General features: G+C 40.0%; 1 protein-coding gene across 10 annotated transcripts in view; it reads right to left on the bottom strand.

The window, feature by feature from the left end:
- FGGY (FGGY carbohydrate kinase domain containing) overlaps window positions 1-23,076 on the bottom strand; it is a 387,509-nt gene that overhangs the window by 247,630 nt on the left and 116,803 nt on the right. The gene's annotated exons all lie outside the window — the stretch shown is intronic.

Here is a 23,076-nt window from a genome sequence, read left to right as displayed (position 1 = left end):
ATATAAATGTTTGGACAGAATACAAGTTTATTATAGGTTGTAAGGAATGAGAATGTAATCACTAGGGGAAACAAAAAGCTTAGTAGAACTCTCAACATAATGAGGAATAAAAGAGAATAAAGAGAAAATTAACAAGCCAATGAAACCAAACTAAACCAAACAAAATTTTTTTAACGGGTGGGGAAGGCAGAAGGAAAGGGGTGATGTAATATAAATAGAAAGTAAGATAGACAAAATAAAATAAATCATTTCATTATTACATCGAATGTGAATGGGCTGAATTCCATAACTACTTAAAAGATAAGAATAATCACATTGTGGTTGAAACTAAGCTATATCTTGTTTATAATTCATATTGCTTCAATGTGATAAAACTTTCTTTTTAAAAAGTTCTACAAAGAAACAATTAATACAATCAAAAAATTTTTAAACACTATAAATACCAAAGTACAATGTAAGATCAAAAATATCAAACAATACAAAGAACATTTCACAATGACAAAATACTCAATCCAAGAAGAAAACCACCAATTATAAAATTTTATGAACCAAACAACATAGTGATAAATATCTGAAACAAGAGCTCCCAGATATTTAAAAGAAGCACTTGAGAAAAGACAATTCTATTTAAAAATTTCACTTTCAGAATTGGAAGAAACATGTAAATTATAAGCATAAATATCTATTATTACTACTACTGACAAATCAAAGAGTGTAAATACAATCAACAAATTCAATTCTATGTATTTATATAAGAAGAGGGAGAGGTAGAATGCTTTATAAAATAAGTGGAGATCATATGGGTTAAGCGGTATTTAGAGAGAAATTTAGAGTTTTAAAACCTTTTATTGGAAAAGAAGTTTGCCTGAAAATTAATAACTTAACCAGCCAATTTAGGAATTTGTGAAAAAGAGTAATAGGTTAAACTGAAAGAAATATAAAAAAGGAGTAATAAAGATAAAAGCAGATATAAGATGTAAAATACCAAGATAAAATTCAGGGACTCAACAGAATCCAAACATGGCACTATGAAAAAACAAATGGAATGGAAAAACTGGCAAGAGCGAGCAGGAAAAAAGGAGAAAAGATAAATAAATGAAAATAGAGGTTATAGCAATAGATAAAGCAAACATTAATAGAAAAAAATAAAAAGATAATATGCCAGTAATCTGAAAATTTAGATGGTATAGATAATTTATTAGAAAAACAGAACTTACCAAAACTGACTCAAGAAATCTTAATACATTTATTACCATTAAAGGAATTGAGTCAGGAGTTAAAAATCATCTCTCAAATAAAACTTCAAGTCCAAATGATTATACTGGAAAGTTCTAACAAATGTTCAAGGAACAGATCATTCCAAAGTATTTCAGAATCTAGAGGAAGAAGAAATGCTCTCCACATTATTTAAAAAGCTGGGGTAACATGTTACAAAAATGAAACATGGATAACATGAGAAACAAAAACCCTAGGCCACCCTCACAGTATGAAAGTGAGCACAAAAATTCAAAATAAGACATGTCCAAATTGCTACAAGTAGAACTACCATTTGATCCAGCAATCCCATTACAGGGCATCTACCCAAAAGAACAAAAGACATTCCATAAAAAAGACATCTGCACTAGAATGTTTTATAGCAGCACAATTCACAATTGCAAAGATGTGAAAACAACTCAAGTGCCCATCAATATATTAGTGCATTAATAAAATGTGGTATATGTATACCATGGAGTTCTATTCAGCCACAAAAAACAATGGTGATATAGCATGTTTTGTATTATCCTGGATAGAGCTGGAGCCTATTCTACTAAGTGAAGTATAACAAGAATGGAAAAACAAGCACCACATGTACTCACCATCATATTGGCATTAACTGATCAACACTTATGTGCACATGTAGTAATAACATTCATCGGGTGTTGGGCAGATGGCAGCGGGGAGGAGGGGATGGATGCATACACACATAATGCGTACAGTGTGCACCGTCTGGGGGATGGACATGCTTGAAACTCTGACTCGAGTGAGAAAAAGGCAATATATGTAACCTAAATATTTGTACCCCTGAAATATGCTGAAATAAAAAAAATTTTAAAAATGGAAAAATAAAGCAGTAAAAATAAAAATTAAATTAAATGTGAAAAAATACACTATAAGTAACACTCAAGGATGTTTTAATAATAGTATATGTAGGAATGTATTTTATGACAGTATTTTATTAAAGGAGAGAAAAATGATCAACTTATGTTAAGGAATATGAAGTTAAACACCACATCAAGATAGAAACTCTTACTGAAGTAGGAATAAAGCTTCTGCTTCCATGATGGAGCAATAGAGACTGAATTTTACCTTCCTGTGTTAAACAACTAGAAAAGTAGAAGAGACATATTAAATAACTGTTTGAGACCTTGCACAACAGGCAGCACAGGAAGAGTGATCCCTGAGAGAGGGAAACAAATGAGGTGAGCCCTAAAAGCATCCTGGCTTTCTGCCTAGAGGCACATGCCAGGCCACAGAGCAGGACTGGGGATCCCAAGGAAAGCACAGTAACCTCATGCAACTGAGGAAACGAAGGCCAGAATTCAAAAACCTTGATGCAGCCAGAAGCTATGGTGACACAGACCTCCAGAGAGGAGGAAGTGATGCAGAAAGAGGGCTCTGAAAGTACACACAAGAGTCCTCTTAAGTCTTTGCTGAATACTAAGACGCACATATGCACACTGAAATTCCAAGAGGTCTGATAAAGAGTGACTGGAAAGCTGGAAGCTGAACAGTTCTCAGAGTTCACAAAGGGCTGGGAAGCACCTGAGTTACCAAAAAAAAAAATCAGACTCAAAAGTCCTTGGTGATCACTCCAGGCGTTCTGTAGAGATCCCAGCAGAAATAAGCCCTAGAAGTGTGGCTAAACTTTCCTTGTAGAAAGCACTAAATCTTCTCTAATACAGTTTAAAAATAAGCCTTTGATGGATAAAACCAAACCAAAAGGATATTAACAGCCTACCAGAAAAAGATAGCTCAACATCCCTTAAAGGGAGACAACAAAATCCAGACACTCAAACATAAAATTGACAACGTCAGCATCCAATCAAAAATATTTGAAAAAACAATGGCAACATTTTTTTCTGAATTTGATAAAATCTATCAACCCATAGACCCAAGATCAATGAAACACAAAGAAACATCACATCAAAACATACTATAATCAAATTGCTTTTTAAAAAAATTACAAGAAGAAAATCTTAAAAACAGAGGGGAAAATAAGACATATTACAGAGGAAAAAGGGGGAAAAGTCTGCAAACTTTTCATTAGAAGCAATGCAAACTATGAGAAAATGGAATGACATCTTTAAAATGCTGAAAAATTTGAAAAGAAAAAAATGAATCTAGAATTCTATATTCAGAAAAAATCTTTGAACAATGAATACGAAATATAGACTTTTTCAGACAAGCAAAAGCTGAGAGTATTTATTTCCAAGAAACCTGCATTGTGAGAAATGATGAAGTTCTTCAGAGAGAAGGAAAATGGACAATATCAGAATTGGTAAATATGTGAGTACATATAACAGATATAAATTTTTCATTTTTAAATTTATTTAAAAGATAATTGACCTTAAAACTTTATCTCTAAAAGATCCAACTGAAAAAAAAAGCCAATATATTGTGGAGCTTACAATATATGCACAAACAAAACATATGACAGTAACAGTATGAACCGCAGGAAGATATGAAAGTATATTATTAATATATGTAATGCAGTGTAAAATTAGTTTCAGGTAGACTGTGATAAGTTAAAGATGCATAGTATAAATCCTAGAGAAATTGGTAAAAAAAAAAAAAAGGAGGTAAAACTAATAAAACAATTTGAGAGACAAAGTAGAATACTAGAAAAATATTTAAATAATCTGGAAAAGACATGAAAAGGGAAAAATTACATAGAATATAAGGAACAAAGAAAAAGCAAATAGCAAGGTAATAGATTAAAACCCACCCATTAAATGTAAATGGCTTAAAACTTCCTATATAAAGGCTGAGATTGTACAGCTGGATAAAAATAAAAAATAATACCCAACTATATGCAGTCTAAAAGAAACATTTTAAATATAAAAACACAGAATAAAGAGTAAAAGGATGCAAAAAGATATTCCATGCAAATACTAATAATAAAAAAGCTGAAGTGGCTATATTAAACAAAGTAGACTTCAGAACAAGAAATGTTACCAGGGATAAAGAGGTACATTACAAAATGATAAAACGGTCAATTCACCAAGAAAACTCATGAGTTAAAAAAAAATCATAAGTTTTAGAAAGGCAACTTGAATTTAGCTAAGGTTAGATTTTTTTCCCCTCCGTTTTAGCCTACAACTAGCAAACATGCAATGTAAAAACTGTACATAAAATCAAAGATTCATAATGGTATCATAGAATATGGCCACCTAAAGTTGCCCTTGTTTTTTTTAATATAAGTCTGCCTGAAATTCAGTGGTCTCAGCAGCTCGTGTTGATGAAAGGATCTGGCAGATTGAAGGAGTACAGAACTGTGGGCTTCCTACATTTTATACTATTTTAGGCGTGAGTGTGTATGAGTGAGGAGGGCCAGGAGACACTGAAGGATCTACCTCATTAGCATAAAAGAATGTCATTATTTTATTTGGCTTCAATTATGGCCTTCTGGGAATTTCAGTATATAAGGTCTGGTCACAACCTCCCCCAGCAAGGACCATATCTGCCTTATTCATCATGTTCTTCCAGCCCCAAGAACCCCTGGCAAATTTGAGAGCTCAATGCATGTTTTTACTGAGTAAATGAATAAAAACCTTCAGATCTCAGTTATAGAAGGAAGCTTTTGAGTTCTTAATCACTTTTTAATTGCTTGTATTATAAGACCTAGATCTTTAGCTACTGCTGTGGGTACGGGCCCTAGAAGAAAGAAAAGTTAGATTCCTGCAGTGTCTGGGGCAGCAGCAAGCAGAACACTGGGTTTACTGTCTAGCCCATTCACCTCAACAGAACAAGGAAAGCCTTCTGAAAAAGCATTTGCCTACCTCACATTCCTCCCACCACCTACTTTCCAAGACACAAAAACATCCAAATCTCTAACGGATCATTTTTCCTATTTCAAAAAATTCAAAAACAAAAAAGACACTTCCAGTTAAAAATGCCAGATTGACTACACATGTTGATCTCTGCTCCCTTTAAAAATCCCAATAAAATGGCTGTACAAGCGTATTCCAAAAAGGCAAAACCCCACAATGACAAAGACAACAGGACAGACGATGACGTAACACAAATAGGAAAGCCGGAAAACACAGATGGAGGAGTAATAACTCTCTTTGTAGACTTGAGAAAGATAAAACCTAAATAGCAGTGGGGAAAACCCGGAAGCAACATGATTAACCTGTGGAGACCCAGAAAGGTTCAGGAGGTAGTGGCATTCAGCACCTCTGAAAATGCGGATACTGAAGTGGGTCTAAAAATAGCAGGATGGCTCAGGGTCTGTTTGGGAAGTAATTAGACCCCATGTGACCTCACTATGAGCAATGGGGATGCCACCTCTCCCACACCTGGAAGAGGACGACGAAGGCTCACCCTCACAGAGAGTAGGGTATGAAGCCCAGGTGAGGGTGGGGGCACCTTGACAAAAACAGACAGAATTAACTTTTTTGCAGGCCAACCCTCAAGCTCCTTTCCCCAACTCAGCTCCCAGAGCTCTGACTGCCAGGTTTACAGCCTGAAAATTTATTTTGGAGGAACCTGACCAGTGAAAAGAAACGATGGACGGCTAACTGGGAGAGCAGAGGGTGCAGAAAGTATGGCGCAGCCAGATCGCTCTAGCCCTAGGAGGATTAAAATAAGGGGATCTAAGTAAAGCTCATTTTTGATGATAAATAAGAGGTAACTTCTATAATTATAATCATCTTTGTTTTTTAAAAACACATTTGATCAGAAAAACATTTACTGAGGGCCCAGTATATACAGATCAGGGTTTTCCCAGGCAGACAGGAGCCTCCAGTCTACGAGAGAAACAAAGGGAAAGAGTCACCAAGATCCCAGCCACACTCCACAGACCATGGAGCGGCTTCCACGAGAACAAGGAGAACTTCATAGTCTGCTTTTCCTCAGAGCAAGGCACACATCAAAAGCACAGGCCTGCCGAGTTCCAGAGGCCTGATCATTCTCATGTATTTCTCCAACAAGATTTTATAAAAATGAAGTCGGCACTGTTGCATTATTTATATGCAGTTCACTGTATTGACATTGCCAGGCCCCCACTTTCAATGGAAACCTTTTGTTCTCCGCTTGGGGAAGGCAGAACCTGGAAAGTCTCAATCGAACAAGCTAGTGAATAACAGAATAATTAGAGCTGAGAGAAGGGATAAATTACCAAGATATTCCTGACTGCAGCCTTTGGTACATCACAGGCCCCTGATAGCTCTATGTCTCCAAGCCAGGCAACAGCCTGAATTACCAGCCCTGAAGATACAGCTCCCGGGGAGATATAATGACTCGGACTGGATTGCTAATTGTATCAACAAAGAGACCAAGAGGGCCTTATTTCTGAAGAAATGCCACTGCACCAATCGGACTTGCTTCTGTTAAAGAGCTGTCAGGTTTCAGGCCTGTTACTATTGGCTCTGTACTTCATCAAGACTTGCTGACAGGCCTGTGACAGACCGAAATAATATATACAATGATGCAACGCAGGGCAATATTAAATTGCCTTTTTAGTTAGACTCGCCGATAACATGGTTCAAACGTGGCCATGACAATATGGGGAGCATGAAAGGACTGAATAAATAATCAAGTGGAGGGAATTTTCCCACGCCCCCAAAAGAAAGAGATCTAAAAGTCAGAGAACAAAAGATCCTAAAGTCGCCACCAAAATGTTCGAAGATCTTGGTGAAGCCCCTGTATGCATGGATTTGGATTTGTCCCCTATAAAACAGAGATGGTACTAATTACAGGCAATATGAGAGAAGGCGTGGGAATGAAGGGCGAAAGGAAAGAAAACAAGTGACAGCTTACTGAGTTCCTGTTACACGCCCGGCATTGTGCACGTGAGTTTTATACGAGTTACTGAATGTCACAACAAACTTGTGAGGATACCATCAGTGTCCCCATTTGATAAAAAAGGATGCTGAGACTCAGAAAGCTAAGTCATTGGAGGTCATACCATTAGGAAGGAGCAGAGCATAAGTTCACACCCTGCCCTGATCAATTAAAAGTCTACACTTGTTAACTAAACGCTTATTCAGCCCCACTCATGAAAAGATATTTATAAAATACTGCAAAGTCCAGTTAGGATTTCAATTCTGTTGGCTATTAGGCCACTTTACGATTAATCTCTGGCCTTAGGAGCATATAACTAACATCAACTGAAGAATATAAATAAATATAAATATAAATAATATAAATAAGCACATGAGCAAATTATAAAACATCCTTTTTTGATAAGCTATGATTATCTTCACAAATTCTCTTTGTAATAACTATACTATGCCATAGCTTAGCACAGTACCTAGCACACTGTAGGCACTCAACGAGTATTCTTTTCCTTTATCTTTTACAAGACATTGTTAAGAGACATTGAAAAGCACAGTCATTTCCCTCACACTAAACATCCCAAACTGCGCTGCCTGATTTTGCTCAGAGGTATCATCTGCAGGTATTTGATACTTCAAACCCCTGAGAATATTTAGCAGATCTCATGGTTCTAGTCTTCTTATGCTATCAATTTTGGTGTAGGCTCTAGAAATGGCCTCTCTCTTCTCCAATGGTACAAAATGAAAAAGCATTGGAAGCATTCTTCCCCTCTCCCTATTTGTTCTCCCTTTATGAGGACTCACTGGGCTTCCAGGTGACTGAGGTTGCCATCATGACAACAGCCACAATAAGTAAAAGTCACCATGGTGATGCCCTTCTCAGTTATGATGACAAGGAATTGCCTGCTTACTCACCTCTCAGAGCTGAGAATTTTAACATCGAGCAATATCTCTTTGACACAAATGGGAGAGAAGCAGATTAAGATTTTCCAAACAAGGAAAGAGGCAAAAACATTAAAAGAAAGTTGGCGAACTACAAGTACAGACCTGAAGATTTCCTAGCTTTCAAGATCTCTTGTGTCTAAGAAAGGAAGGAAAAGGAATAATTAGGAGAAGGAAATGGAAACAGAAATGGAAAAGAAAAAGAAACAAACAGGAAAAAACGGCCTTAAAACCAGGTTCTCAATGTTCTTCAGGGATCAAGATCTGGAAACTGGCAGAAACAATACATCAGCCCTTCAGGAGGATACATCCAGACTTACCATTTAGGTCAAAAACATGGCAATTTGTGACCTAGCCATTTAAGACATTCACAGTATATATTATCTCTCTTGCTTCAAGGGATTAGCAGTCTGTGAAGGGAGGAGAGCACCTTAAGATCATCCAGCTAATACGGGCAGAGCCAAGCAATTAGCTTCAGAATCCATGCCTTTAACAACTATTCAAACTGCCCCCAGGAACATACCCTCTGTGTGATGGGTGAATTTCACAGGTGAAATATAAGCTGTTTAAAAGGAACAACAGAGTAAGAGGGCAATTCTACCTGGGAATATTAGGGAAGTTTCACTTAGGAGTAGTGGCTTGAGCTCTGAAACCTGAAACGTGAGTAGGAGTGCACCAGGTGGACAAAGGTTACAGAGGATACATTTCAGGCAGTGTACCAAGGCATTTGCTTCAAGCATGACCCTGCCTCCAGATGTGAGATGGAAAAACTGACCTCCTAAAGACTCTTCCAGACTTTTGATTTTACTGCTGCTATGAGGAAGGCATCACTGAGCATGTACAAAATACAGGTTTTGGATCAGACATGGTGCTGCCATGATTCATTAGTAAGTAAGATATCCTCCCTGCTCTTCATTCTCTTCATCTGTTAAGGAAGGTAATACTACTACTCACCTCAGAAATTCATTGAAAGATTAAGTGCTATGTTAATTCATATAGCACATGCCCAAAAAATGTTATTTTGTTCTCATTGTTTTTATCAGTGTCAACATTATCATCTCATAGCTACTTCTAAGCAAAAAAAGACTAATGAAAGAGAAATGTTGAAATGACAACTCAACTTTAAGACACTAAGAATACTACAGAGAAATGAGATGGGTTTATCAGTGCTAATCTGACGACCATCACCTGCACTAAATGAAATAATGACATAGGCAACCCAGGTCAGCCTTGCTCAGCTCAACATAAAATTAAGTTGAAAATCAAATTCTTGGTTTATATCTTGAACTTGCAAACCAACCTTGGGCCCAAACTGTGCCCGATCTGCACAGTGAGAGGCAAAAACCACTCTGAATATTCTATCCATTCATGGAGGAATTCCTTAATTTCCAAACACATTTTTTTCTAGTTCTGCGAATGGCACTGCAGAGATACAGAGGTGAGTACCAGATTGTTGAGAGTTAGGGTCTAGATATGAGAACCCCAGGAGTGGAACAGGACTTTGCCAAAGAGCAACCTGTGGATATGTCAGTTCACTGAGCAAAAGCTGCTCGACCTTGAGAGGGACATTCCACTGGGATGTCTGCAAACGGACCCCACCTTGAAGCCTGAGGGCTACAGCCTGGATGTCTGCAAAGGGACCCAGGCTTGTAATCCAAAGGCAGAGAGAACGATCAAAGGATCTCAGCCCAGCAGATAAGAGCAGTTTGCTATTCTAAGCCTGAAGCAATGTTCCTATCTCTCTCCTGAGTTCATGTCTCAGTAAATGAGGAACTAGATAAAGTAGAAAGAAGTACGTGGTCTCTTTGTTCTCATTTAGATTACACGTTTTACTAACTCACGAGCTTTTCACGTGAAATCATTATAATCTATAACATGAAAAAGAGAATAAAAATGGGTGCTAGACTTCAATCAGTGCCACCTGGCTCACGGGAATGCTGGTGGTCCCCTGACCTCCCCACACCCTTTCACCTTACTTTCTGTGTCCGTGTTCTTGTCTCTCCCATCTCTTGCAACACACACTGCCCAGGGACCTGGTTGTATCAGGGGTGTGGTGAACCCCCAATACTAGATATACTCCCTTGAGTGGCTCAGAGGGCAGAATGAAAGTTAGACATTTCGGGCAAATGCAAAAAGTATTATAAGAAGGTTTTTAGTGTGTGTGTGTGTGTGTGTGTGTGGGCGTGTGTGTGTATAGCTTTATGGAAACATAGAAGGCTAGAGAAATTAACTCCATGGAGGTTCTGGGAAATTCCATAAACAAATACCAGAGAAAAACAAAAAATCTGCCTAAGGTATGTATCCCAGGGAACCTAGGATAAAGAGTACTATGTTGTCCATGGTTTGCCTATTCTCTGGCTGAAACAAACTTGCAATTTCCAGAATGGGTCACACTTCCGCTCACTTCTGTGCTTGGTTGTGCACTCCTGAAACATCATTACCTTTCTTACCCTTGGTGAATCTTAATCACTTCAGATGTCAATGCCTCTGGGAGTTCACCCAAGGGTACGGTATTTGTCCCTCCACTGTGCTTTCACTGTTCCCTATCATAGCACTAATTGCATTACGAATGCCTGCTGAATTCTCTCTCTCCCATACTAGACTGCACATTAGAAGCAAGGATGGTACATTCTGCACCCTGGTTTTCCTAGTAAGGTGGACACACAGATGCTAATGTTTGTGGAATCAATAGCTTATCACTGACGTGTTCTTTAACCTACTACCATATACATAAACACCTATTTTATTCTTGCATAGGAAGTCTGCTTTGAGTGTTCAACTGGAGCTCTTCCTTTGCAACTCAGTCCGTATGAGTTTTTAAATGAGTTCATATTAAAAACAAACAAAACTGCCAACAAACAAAAGGGATCAGAGGCCTTGGCTCAAGTGTAAATCAATATTTTGCTTAAAATAATGAGCAAAGGAAGTTGCCTGCATGCTATCCTTTCTAATAACCAGCAAGAAGGAACTTGTGGGGTTTTTTAAATGAGTAGCCAAATGAACAGGTAAAAGTGCACTCAGAGTGTACCATGTTCCTTTTTTTATCTCCTTTAGAATTACCATGTGTTTTTCTAATTGAGAGCACTCTTAAGGCTTATTTATAAACCAGATCTGAAAAAAAAATACGTGGCCTAAATTCATTCTATTTCCCTTGTGTATCATTTCTGTTTCTTTTGAACCTTGCAAAGCAGTTTATAACAAATAAATCACGTCTTATAAATTAAGCAACTGGAGAAACTGAAATGGAAATGGTTGATGGCAAGCTTAAAAAGATACCACCATATATCATTTGGGGTCATGTCATTCCAGTCACCCACCAGCGTGGCTGGATTGACTGATCTTAATGGTGTGAGACATATTTCTAAGGACACCTAAAATCAACGACCACTTACTAATCATGTACAGCCCAAGTTTTTTTAGGCAAAAGACCAATAAGTTGAGAGAGTAGTATTCAATGGTTTGGAAACAGAGAACAAAAAGGAATGTCAGATGGAAGAGAGAATTACGCCTAGGGAAGAGAAAGATATGGAATAATGGAATAACCATCTTTAGGGAAAGAAATATTTTCAGTTGAAAGCAGCTGTTTTTCATTTCTAAGAAGGCAATGAGCATAAATTTCAGTAAGGGAGGGTTTAGATTAACTGAGGAAAAGTTGCCCAACTTACAGGACTGGAACACATGATGACTTGGTATGAGAAAAGATGACAGTCTTCTTTAAGGTGATCTTTAAGGAAAGGAGAGCCTCATCATTTTAAGTGGCCAGGGAACTGTCTGGTTTTAAGAAGGGAGAATGGATTACACAGATGATTTCTGGTGTTTTTATTAGTATTGTTGTTGTTATTCTGGCTCAAAGATTCTGTGATTCATTTCATTTACTGTAAAGCCAACCTCTTAAATCTCAACAAAAGAAAAATATTGAAGAATAATGTTTCTGGGAATTTCAAATTCATGAAAACAGTTGTACCTAATTTATGGCCTTATTTAAATAAAAACACACAAGTTTCCTTTTAAATTTCAATTTAATAAAAATCTATTGAGTGGCTATGGAGTGCAAATTCTATACAAGGTGTCAGGAGCATGAAGACAAGACATGGTCCGAGTCCTCAGCCCGCTGGAGGAGAGAAAATGAGTCCATCCATTACTGTGCTGTAAGTGAGATATAGTAAGTGACATTAAAGAATTACAAACTGCCATGGAGTAACAGGGAATAAAAAGACAATATCCAGTTGGGCTGTCAAGTACTAGGAAAAATTGGGGAGAAGTAGTAAATTATGAGGTGGGTATTAAAAATCCATGACATGGTAAATGTTATAAACATAAACAAAGACACAGAACTATGGATATTTGAATCATGCCTGAGAACAGGGAATGGCCTCATTTTGTTTGAACAAAGCGAGGTGTATTGAGAAAATAAGAAAACTTGAAAGTTGTTTTGAGTCATGTAAGTGATCCAGTATGCAAGTCTCTAAGTGTGAGGCAATAGATATTATCCTTGAGTTAAAATAAATTCATTTCCAATTATTTTCTCCCTCAACAGAAATAAATCATACCAAATTAGGGTTTGTTTGTTTTTTTTTAAATTCCCAATATTGTAAAGTTACAATTTAGGAACTTAACTGATATCTGACAAACACATGCAAAACTTCTGGCTTTGCATCCACTGAAATACATCTATAAGGGACCAATGTGAATTTTGATTGCTTAGTGGAAGAACAGCTAAGGAAATGGACTTGGGCACTTCGAGTAAGTATTTGAAAATGCTGTCACAATAGCACGATAGGTATCTGCCTCTGAAATTTTTTTTCAAACCAGAAGGTGAGAAACACCAACATTAGCTATTTAAAAAAATCTATGCTATCCCTAATCCTTAGAGTTGGCTACTTCTGCAGAATTTGTAAAGCATTATGGATTGTATAATGAAATAAAGGAGGAAGTGAATAAGTTCCCAACTAGTACTTATCTTTCAATTAAACAGAAACAATGTTTTAAGACGCTGTGCAGTATGACAGAAAAGGCAAAGGCTTCAGAAATAGGCAGACTTGGATGTAAATTCCAGCTTTGCTACTTGCTATGTGATTGGTCCTGGACAACTCTCCGAGCCTCTCCATTTTCTCACATCTTCAATGGGAGAAATAACATCGAACTTAAAACCTTGTTGTGAGAAATAGACTATAGTCAAAGGACCTCCTGGCACAGTAAGCAACCCCCACAGGACCTCAATAAACAATAGCTATTACCAGTAGCAGTCATATTTCTTCACTTTAACTTGCCACATTTAAACACTCACATATACACACATGCAAAAGTACTATAAAGACTTCTCCTAAGATCTGTGCATCAAACCTTATGGAAAATCTCACATTAAACAGTGTCTTCTAAAACCCCAATATCTCTCCCTGATTGGGTCAGAGGCCAGGTGGAAAGGGTGGATTTTACATGATTAGACAATTTTCTTGCCAGCCTATAAATTGGCTTAGATTCCCTCAAAACAGAGTTAGTTCTCTCAAGCCTAATACAACTCTGAAATATTCATGTTTTGGTGACATTTATGTAAAAACTCCAAACAGAACATTTTACATTAAATAAATGTAGTCAGTCAATTAGACCAATCACTGATATATGCACACATATATTCAGATATAATCTCCAGGGCAAGCTGTATTCTGATAATTTTTAAAATCAATGTTAACATGTATTAAGTATTTCCCCCAACTTTTCCTTCAAAACAGTCTCTGGACCCACTATTCACAATAGCTATAAAGAAAATAAAATACCTTGTTAATACTTAAGCAAGGAGGTGAAAGATCTCTACAAGGAGAACTACAAAACACTGATGAAAGAAATCACAGATGACAAGAACAAATAGAAAAACATCCCATGCTCGTGGATTGGTAGAATCAACATTGCTAAAATGTCCATACTGCCCAAAATGATTTACAGATGTAATGCAATCCCCATCAAAATACCAACGTCATATTTCACAGATCGAGAAAAAATAATTCTATGCTTCGTTTGGAACCAAAAAAGAGCCTAAATAGCCAAAGCTATCTTAAGCACCAAGAACAAACCTGGAGGCGTCACACTACCAGACTTCAAATTATATTACAAAGCTATAGTAACCAAAACAGCATGGTACTGGTATAAAAGTAGAGACAAAGACCAATGGAACAGAATAGAAATAAAACCATCTACCTACAACCAACTGATTTTCGACAAAGAAGACAACAACATAACATTGGGAAAAGGAACACCTATTCAATAAATGGTGCTGGGAAAGTTGGACATGTGCTGAAGAATGAAACAGGTCCCCTATCTCTTGCCATATACAACAATTAATTCAAGGTGGATAAAAGACTTAAATGTAAGGTATGAAACCATAAAAATTCTAGAAGAAAATGTAGGAAAACCTTGTCTAGACAATGGCCTAGCCAAATAATTTATGACTAAGACCCCAAAGGCAAATATAGTAACAACAATAATAAATAAATGGGATTTAATTAAATTAAAAAGCTTCTGCACAGCAAAGGAAATAATCAACAGAGTAAATAGACAACCTAGAGAAGGTGAGAAAATAATCACAAACTATATATCCAATTGAGGGCTAATATCCAGAATCTACAAAGGACTCAAACAAATCAGCGAGAAAAAAAACAACCCCATTAAAATGCAGGCAAAAGACATGAACAGAAGCTTTTCAAAAGAAGATAAACAAATGGCCAACAAACATATGAAAACATGCTCACCATCACTAATCGAAAGGGAAATGCAAATTAAAACCATATGAGATACTATCTTACTCCTGTCGGAATGGCCATTATTAAAAAGTCAAAAAACAACAGATGCTGGCATGGATGCACAGAGAAAAGAATGCTTAAACACTGTTGGTGAAACTGCAAATCAGTACAACCTCTATGGAAAACAGTATGGAGATTCCTCAAAGAAATATTCCACCCAGCAATCCTGGGTGCAGGATTTACCCAGAGAAAAAGAAGTCATTTTATCAAAAAGACACCCGCACCCAAATGTTTACAATTCACAATTGCAAAGATATGGAATCAACCTAAGTGCCCATCAATTCACGAGTGGATTAATAAAATTAATAAAATGTTGTATATGTATACACACACACACACACACACACACACACCATGGAGTACTACTCAGCCATAAAAAGGAATGATATAATGTCTTTTACAGCAACTTGGATGGAACTGGAGACCATTATCCTAAGCAAAGTATCTCAGAAATGGAAAAGCAAACACCACATGTACTCTTTAATAACTAGGAGGTAATTGATGGGCACACATGGACACAAAGATGTAAAGGTCATTGGAAATCAAGGAGGAGGGAGGGGTAAAAATTACCTATCGGATACAACGAACACTATTTGGGTGATGGGTACACCAAAAGCCCCAACTTAAGCATTATAAAAGGTATCTATGTAAGAAAAACATTTATACCCCCTTAATATTTGGAAATTTAAAAAAATATGCTTTCAGCTACTACATGTCATGGGTACCTGAGATTTCATTATACTCTCCTCTTTGCTGTTGTGTATGTTTGAAATTTTCCACAATAAGAAGTCCTAATAAAAACAAATGAAAGTATTGGACTTAATGACACAGAGGTCACTAAATGATCTTAGTGACAGTCAATCCGAATGCCTTCTATGCCACTCATAAAATAAAATAAGATAGACATGGTATCTACCCTCCTGTAGCCAGTACTTAACACACAATTACATAGATACTTGAAATCACCATACGGGGGAAAAGTGCAAGACATCATGAAGTCATCTAATAAGAAGGGCTGAATTTATTCTGAGAGGTTAGGGAAGGACTGCTTGGGGAAGGGACATATAAGCAGAGACCTAAAGGATAAACAAGAGTTGTCCAGTAAAGAGTGAGGGCAGAGGAAGAAGAGGACTGTGTCCCAACCAAGTGAGCAGCCATATGACCTCAATGTCAGCTCTGAGCCCAGCACCCTGTTAGGCACTTTTGATATATACAACTTTTGCATCACAATAGTCCTGGTAAGGAGAAACAGAATCAGATAACCTAAATAACTGACTCGAAGTTGCACAACCAAAATTATTGATTAATATTGGCAACTGCAATTTCTCTTCCAGATCCCCTTCAACAAATATCAGCTATATAACATTTTGTAAGTCCCTATAAATGTTTATATAGTGACAGGGGAATTATATGAGGTCATTGTGTTGGAAGGATTAGAAATCAATAAAGTTCTTAGATTCTTTTATTAGCCAAAAAATCAAAGGTTTATATACTTTCCCTAGGCATTGAAAAGGTTCAGAAGACCTGAAGACGAGTGAATAGCCCTCTCAGCATCTCACCATGACTGATAATGGACCACGCTAAAGTGGCGCAGACTGTGTGCTTAGCACCATGCCTGGCCTGTGATGAGAGCCCAACTATGGGGTGTTATCACTGTAATTAGAGGAAAGGTGGGTTTCTCTCTGGCCCCACTTTCTACCTTCTGGTTGAATCTCTGTCTAGGACTGGCTCCCAACCACCAATCCGGGTGAACATCCAGTCTGGTGGTCATGCCAGACATCTTCACAGAGAATACAATTAAAACACCTGTGCTCCTTAGGAAGCAACAATGCTCTGACTCCCACCCCATCTGCCAATAGATGTTAGGAAGAAGTGGAATCCTAAAGACTTGGCAAGAGTCTGGGTAGGGAGGATGAAGAAGAGCAAAGTCTCCAAGATGACTTCCTGGGTTCCAGATCTTTCATCAAAGATGGAAACCAAAGTGTGAAGTTTCTCTTTTGCTCTCATTAATGAAAGGTCAGGGCAATGAGGGCCTGTGGTGTAGTGTCATGGGAGAGCTTAGACAGAACTTGTAAACACCCACCTCCTGTTCAGTTTCTCTTGACCTTTCTCCAAGGACAGTGGCCCTAGAGCTAATTTTAGTCCTATTTGTAACAGTAAAAGTCAAGTGCTTCCCTTTCCTGTGTTGTGACAAGACCAAGGTGCGGCTCCCTGCACCCCTGTCATTCAGCCTCACTCAGCTTCCAGTTAAAGGCAGAGATCTACACAGAGAAGTAACTGCCTATGCCGGGGAAATCCTACCCTGGGTGAAATGTCCCAGGGAAGGGAGGCGGCATAAAAGCAGATTCAGAAACTCTTCATTTCCTCACACACTCATTCATTCACCCAATTATGTACTGATTTCCTTGACAAATGTGTATTAGTGCCTGCTACCTACCAGGCCTGGGATAGGTCCCAGGTATGCAGAGAAGAGTAAGATGAGCAATGCTGCTGTTCTGGGGGCCATGGGCAGAAGAGCCAGAAATCAGACAGTAAGTCACAAATGTAACTACAGAGTGACGGCTGTGATAAATGCAATGAAGGGCACTTGATAGGGGTCTAACCTAGCCCAGGGGCTTGGGGACCGATTGCTGGGGGAGAAGTATTTAAGTTAATATTTGAAGGACAATGAAGAGACAGCCACATGACACAGGAAGGCAGAGCTATGGGAAGAGAACAAGAGGAAGGGCAGGGATTGGACAGAACGTGGCATGACTGAGGGCCAGTGAAGTCAGCGTGGCGAGAAAGTCGCAGGGAAGGGGTGCAGACAGTTGTGCACAGTGAGGCTGGAGGTGCCACTGGGGCCAGATGTCAGGGTTTGTAGATCGTGCTAAGTCCTGGGGACTCCAACCTGAGGGCAGTGGGGAGGCAACACTGGGATTCAAGTGAGGGGCCGTCAGGATCAGTTCAAATCCCAACTGTGCCACTTCTCACCTATGTGATGCTGGGCCAGCCGCAGTCTCTCTGACTCTGAATCTCCCCTGTGCTCACGCACTCAGCCAACACATATTTCTTTCTGGTGCTTCTACTTTGTGCTGGCCACCATATCAGTCAATGGGATGTAAAAAGAACAAGACAAAGTCTTTACGCTCCTGGAACTGACATTCTACTGGGAGTATCGGACAATACTCGCAAGAACAAGCACATGCGTGTGCTAGGGAGGAAATAAGCCAGTGACAAGAAAGGGGGAGACCCAGGTGACCACTTTTGTGCAGGGTTGGCAGAGAAAGCCTCTGAGGAGGTGGCACTAGAGCTGAGGCCTGAGGAATGGGAAAGGTCCCGCAGAGCAAAGAGACATGAGTGAAAGCGAGTATAACCAACAGCAAGAACCTGGGGTGACAAAGGGCTTCTCCATCCGGGCAGGGAAAGCCGGTCACAGAGCACGGGGATGTTGCTACATGCACAACGGGAGGATGGTTGGTGCCATGATCCAAGTTGCATTTTACCATCCCTCAGGATCTTAAGGTGGGGGGCAAGAGTGGAAGGAAGAAGATCTAAAAGGGGGCTTCTGAATTTCCTTTTATCACTGGACATGGCATGCTACTGGCTTCATAACCTTGGGCAATTACTCAACCTCTTTGTGTCTTGCTATTCTCACCTATAAAACGGGGGCCATAATATCCCCTACCTCACACTGGACTACTGTGGGGATTAACTACAAGGCGCCACTTGTAAAGGACCAAGAACAGTACTTGGCTAAGCTTTCAGTGCATCTTAGCTATTCTCATCATCTCACTATTCGTTTCCTGCTCATGGCGCTGTGGGATTCTGGGCTCCCCATTTTCATCTGCCCAGCGCCAGGCCAGGGTTTATCCTGGGATCTCTGTAAGTCTGGAGATGGAAGTTGTTGCCTGAAGACTTAAATTAGCAACAGATCATATTTTATGTACCTGATGTAGGGACTTTGAAACATGTGACTGTGACTGTCTTTACACTGGTGATATAGCCAGTGTCCTCCCCCACACCAAAAAAAATTCATATGTTGAAACTTAATCCCTAAGGTGATGGTGTCTGCAAGTGGAGCCTTTGGGAGGTGACTGGGTCGGAAGGAATGAATGCCCTTATAAAGGGGACCCCTGAAAGCTTATCTGCTTCTCTTGCCATGCAAGGACACAGAGGGAAGACAGCCATCCATAAACCAGGAAGTGGGCCCTCGCCAGACACTGAATCTGCTGGCACCTGGATCTTGGATTTCCCAGACTACAGAAGTGTGAGAAATAAACGTCTGCTGTTTATAAGCCACTCGGTCTATGGCATTTTTTCATAGCAGCCTGAACGGACTAAGACAGCTAGGCATGCCCTCCCCAGCTCCACTGGGTGCCTGCCCCACCCTGTCTGGCCTCACATATGCCAGAGTGCTGAGTGTGTCCTGCCTCTGCAGGCACTTGAGTTTTTGATCCCTAATAAACTTCAGGTGACCTCTTAAAAATACTATTGTTTGGAATGTCTGTCACAAATACAAATGACACAAAGCCACACATTAACTCCTCACTCCCTTCTCTCCAGCCCCTACTGGTGCAACGGACCACAGGATTTGACTTTCCAATTTTCTTCATACAATCATTCACCACATGTTTACTGAATACCTTCTATGTCCTAGAAACCAGAAGCAAAAGACAAACACAGAGTCTGCCTAAACTTACAATTCGGTGACCATGAACAATGACGCTAGGGAGTCTAAGCCTTTTGAACACATTATCTTATTCTGTTCTTATAACAATCTCAGGGAGGTAGATAGTACAAGTAGATTACTCTATTTTAAAGACAAACAAATCAAGGATCAAAGAAGCTAAGTAAGCTGAGCATGGTGGCTCATGCTTGTAATCCCAGCATTTTGGGAGGCCAAGGTGGGAGGATCGCTTGAGACCAGGAGACTGACATCAGCATGGACAACGAAGTGAGATCCCATCTGTACAAAACAATTTTAAAAATTAGCCAGCTGGGGGGGGGGGCAAGGGCAATATATGTAATGTAAACTTCTGTACCCCCATAATATGCTAAAATAAAAAGAAAAAATTAGCCAGGTGTGGTGGCGCAAGCCTATAGTTCCAGCTACTCAGGAGGCTGAGGCAGGAGGATCGCTTGAGCCTAGGAGTTAGAGGTTACAGTGAGCTATGATTACACCACTGCACTCCAGCCTGGGCAACAGAGCGAGACTGTATCTCTAAAAGAATTGCAAGCAGGGAAGGGTTAACTCCATTTGTGGAATAACCCATGAAATCTTCTCCTTGGAGCATGCTGCAGCTCTAGAATAATAAAGGTAAAACTGATATCCAGGCACTGACCAGCATGTGGGTAATGCAACCCAGACTGGCTTAGACAGTGGGAAAATCATGACAACAGGGCTGGCGAAGAATGAAAGTTGACTTTCCAACAGAGTTCTCGCTGGGCTCTATGTGTCACCAGTGACACATCTAGAAAGAAAAAAGAGAAATCAGAAAACAGAATGCAGCTCCTGCTTTGCCAGGAAATTTATAAAAGCATAGTTTTGGTTAAGGCAATGAGATCTTGCCAGGTAGTACCCAGCCAGCCAGCCAGCCAGCCAGTCTGCATGACCCAGCGAGAGCTGTTCCAGAGGGACCCTCTCTGGTATTCCCCGAGAAGGCTTGGCACACTGAGATCACTGCAAACACCACCCCAGACGACCTGTGAGCATCTTAGCCCACACTGTGCTCCAGACGCACCCGGCCTGGAAAAGACATCATCATCCCGGAGAGAGCCAGCAGCCTGACCAATCCTGAAAATGCCCTACTGGGATCTGAACACTCCCTGAGGTTCCTTGGCCTTTGTTTAATTTAAATCAATCATTCTCCATCAGGAGGATTTTGACTCCCAGGGGATAGCTGGTAATGTCTGGAGACATTTTTGGTTCTTCCGAAGAGGGGTAGGGGGATGCGCTACTGGCATCTAGTGGGTAGAGGCCAGGTATGGCGCTAAACACACCACAATGCACAACAGGACAGCCCAAATAAAGAATTATCTGGCTCAAAACATCAGTAGTACCAAGGTTAAGAAATCCTGATTTAAATGTCTAAAACATTTACTGATTACTGGTTATAGGCCCAGCCTTCTGCTAAGCTCTATAGATACAAAGGTGAATTGGACAAGTCCTTTTTCTCAAAGAGTTTAGAATCTAGTGGGAGAGGCACTCACACAAGGAAACAAGTATGACGGGACTGAAAGCCACCACAGCCTACTGGCAAGCTCTGAAGTCAGAGAGCTCTAGACTCGAATGCTGGCTTTGCCGTGTACGTATTGGCTATGACCTTGAGCAGGTCACTTAGCCTTTCAATTTCTTCTGAGATAGGAATGGGAAATTATGATATTGATATCACTCCTACTATTACTCCTCCTACTACTGTTACGCCTTCTACTAGAGATGTACCACTACACTACAACGCACAGTGTTGCTGCTGCTGCTACTGCTGCAGAGAGAGAGTACCGGACAGACACGAGGCACGAAGACCTGGGAAGCAAAGACATTTACAAGTTTCGGAACATGCCTCTAAAGGGGAAAAACTCTTTTCTCTCCTTACAAACAATACTTTGGACACCAAATGTGGTTGTAGGTGTGTGTGTGTGTGGAGGGGGAGCCTACACTGAATAGTGCTCTAACTCTGCAGTCCCCAAACCCCAGGCCGCGGACCAGTACCAGTCTGTGGCCTGTTAGGAACCGGGCCGCACAGAAGGAGGTGAGCAGCAGGGGTGTGAGTTTCGTCTGTATTTTCCGTTTGCATCACCGCCTAAGCTCTGCCTCCTGTCACATCAGTCACTGTCTCCCATCACCTCCAGATAGGACCGTCTAGTTGCAGGAAATCAAGCTCAGGGATCCCACTGATTCTGCATTATGGTGAGTTGAATAATTATTTCATTATATATTACAATGTAATAATAATAGAAATGAAGTGCGCAATAAATGTAATGTGCTTGAATCATCCTGAAACCATTCTCCCCGTGGAAAAATTGTCTTCTATGAAACTGGTCCCTGGTGCCAAAACGGCTGGGGACTGCTGCTTTAACTCTCCAGACACCATTCAATTTTGAACTAACTACCTGGAGTTAGAGCAGACCCCACAGGTTAAGGCCTCACCCCACAAGACTGCTCCCACTTCTGATGCCAAAGTCCAGGGTTCCCATGGTTCTGACCAACCAGCTATAAATAAGAGGCTCCCACAACCCCCTTTTCAGGTTCGATAATTTGCTAAAATAGCTCATGGAACTTGGGAAAACACTTTATTTTCATTTACTGGCTCATTATAAAGACTATACATGAAAAGCAGATGAAGAGGTTCATAGGACAAGGCGTGTGGGAAGGAGCATGGGGTTTCCATGCCCTCTGGGCATGCCACCCTCCCAGCACCTCAATTCACTCACCAACCTGGAAGCTCTCTGAACCCCATATTTCAGGGATGTTTAGGGAGGCTTTACCAACTAGGTATCATCAATTATTAATTCAGTCTCTAGCCCCTCTCTCCTCCCCAGAGGACGAAGACTGAAAGTCCCAACCTTCTAATTATGGCTTGGTCTTTCTGCTGACCAGCCCCCATTATGAAGCTATCCAAGAGCCCAACAAGAGTTGCCTCACTAAAACAAAAGATGTTTCTATCACCCAGAAAACCTCAAGGGATTTAGGAGCTCTGTTAGGAACCAGGGTCAAAAACCAAATATTAGAATAAAAGATGTCCCTAGTACCCTGATCATTCGGGACATTACAAGAGTTTTAGGAGCTCTGTGTCAGGAACCAGGGACAGAGACCAAATACATAGTTCTATTAAGTCACAGCCCCAAAACAGGGAAGGTGTGTTCCTTCTTCATCAGTTCTCCATCTTGCTGCCTGCAAGGAAGCTGTGGTTGAAAGTCACCCTGGCTCATGCAGACAAGGGCACCATGTTAAGCAGACCTGGGTTCCTGGATGATCCCATGGAAAGCACCTCTGTGGACTATCAGAGAAAGAAATAAGCTATCTTATTTAAGCCATAGCTAGGGCTATAACCTAGTAATACAGAAGTATAGGAGTTGAAGGTGTAGGCCAATAAGGAAACTAGCAAAGGAACGAGCATATGCAAAAATACAGAGTTGAAAGAGAATAGAGGTATCCATGACCAAGCCGTTCTTCCAGGAGAGTGGCAGAGGCTGAGATGGGAGAGTTGGTCAGGGACAGGATGACAGGGGGTCTTAGATGCCATACTAGGGAGGTGGGACCTCTTTCCTATAGATGGCTGGATGCCACTAAAGATTTGAAACAGCTGAGTAATATCAGATTC

Source organism: Eulemur rufifrons, chromosome 8 (assembly GCF_041146395.1).
Source record: "Eulemur rufifrons isolate Redbay chromosome 8, OSU_ERuf_1, whole genome shotgun sequence".
In the NCBI taxonomy this organism is placed as follows: Eukaryota; Metazoa; Chordata; class Mammalia; order Primates; family Lemuridae; genus Eulemur; species Eulemur rufifrons.
Note: the sequence above shows the minus strand (reverse complement) of the source record. Positions and strands in the feature narration are given on the sequence as shown.